The sequence below is a fragment of the Gossypium raimondii genome, chromosome 12 (genome assembly GCF_025698545.1).
Source record: "Gossypium raimondii isolate GPD5lz chromosome 12, ASM2569854v1, whole genome shotgun sequence".
In the NCBI taxonomy this organism is placed as follows: domain Eukaryota; kingdom Viridiplantae; phylum Streptophyta; class Magnoliopsida; order Malvales; family Malvaceae; genus Gossypium; species Gossypium raimondii.
This window is the reverse complement of record NC_068576.1, coordinates 43645852-43647415: the sequence shown is the minus strand read 5'-3', so window position 1 is coordinate 43647415 and position 1564 is coordinate 43645852. Positions and strand designations below refer to the sequence as shown.

Below are 1564 nucleotides of genomic sequence, written 5' to 3'. Positions count from 1 at the left end.
CTTTGACAAAGTATTTCGCAACAAAATTTTGTTTCAAAATTTGTACCATGCTTTAATATTTTTAAAATTAGGGGGAGTCTGAAAACATGTTTACTCTTTCCTTTACCCAATGTATTGTCCAACTAAGTTTTCTTAGAAAATGTTTTTAATGTTGTAGCTTATAATAGGTGCTTACGCAATTTTTTCTATTAAAGTTTTAACAGAGCACGTTTCCATTTGATACACATCTAGTGCAGAGTGTTGTTAATAAATTAACAAAGTGTCCCCACCAAAATACGGTGGAACTTGCAACTTATGAAATACTCGTTCATTTTATTGAGATTTTTGATATTCCACTTTATATGATTTTTAGCCTATAATTATTGAAGCCCTATAGATTGAAGCCATATACAAGCTTATAAGATACTAGTAGAAAGAAGAATTATCATCTCATTTTGTCTCTTAATTTTTCTCCTGCTTTTGTTCTTACTATTATTTATTTTAGTTTTAAAACACGGTTGTAACTCTTTTATTTATTTGAAATGTAACCTACTTCACACTACTACAAATGGAGGGAGGGGGAGAGAAGGGTAAAAGGAAAATTAAAATACAAAAAATAACAATATTTTTTCTTATTAAATCCATTACAAGATAATTTATTTCAAATTACACAAAAAAAAATCCCACCATTTAATTCAACTATAGGAGTGTGTAGATTCTATGACTATGGAAATGGAGGTGCGTCTAAAAGGCAAGTACAAAGGTTATTAATGCACTTATAGTTGGGGCACGCAACACAAATACCGTGACAGTCTTCGGTTTTACTGCATCTACACGAAATGACAGGTCCTCTTGCCTCTGCCATCATCTCTGAATCTGCAACCAAAATTCCCTTGTATTAGATTAAACGAAAAAGTTAATATTCATACCAAATGAAATAAAAGAGTTGCATAAGAAGAAACTCACGAGTTGCAAAGATTAAGATAATAGCGAATATTAACAAATTGAATGAAAACTTCTCCATCTCTTTATATCTAATTAACTATGTTGGTGGCAATGTATAGCTTATGGCTTTAATATATATAGTATCTTATTTTGTGTTGCATGGAGTAATATTAATTTCTTTGGATTCTTTGAGATTATTATGTTTTAATTTTTTTCCTTATGAAACTGTGTGTAGAAAGGAAAGTAAATCAACAAAACATCCTTGAGAAGATTTATGGGGATTTTTTTTTACTAATTATTATTATTTTGTTCTAAGTGTAGTCATGGAAATTAATACTACAAAATCTAGATTCCATGATTCCAATTAATTGATTATTAGTCCAACCGTTTAGAAACAAATGTGAATTATGTTCCAAATTTTTATATGGTCTAGGATAAGAAAAGATTAAATTATATTTTCTTGTCAGTCAAAGTTATTTTTTACTAAGTTTTAAATATTAAAATACTAAAAAATTAAAACTTTTGAAATAGTACGTAGAGAAAGCGACCAAAAGTTTGACCCCTTCCTACACCACCAGTTATATGTGTTTGAAAATAATATTAACTCTTGTATGAATATAAAGACTTTAAAGTTATTTAA

At 28.6% G+C, this 1564-nt stretch overlaps 1 long non-coding RNA gene across 1 annotated transcript; it reads right to left on the bottom strand.

Moving 5' to 3' along the window:
• Positions 1-581: 581 nt before the first annotated feature.
• Positions 582-1032, bottom strand: LOC105764320 (uncharacterized). The gene is made up of 2 exons (XR_001124601.2): positions 946-1032; positions 582-855 (listed from the first exon to the last, which is right to left on the bottom strand). It is a non-coding gene; the product is annotated as an uncharacterized LOC105764320 (long non-coding RNA).
• Positions 1033-1564: the final 532 nt, after the last annotated feature.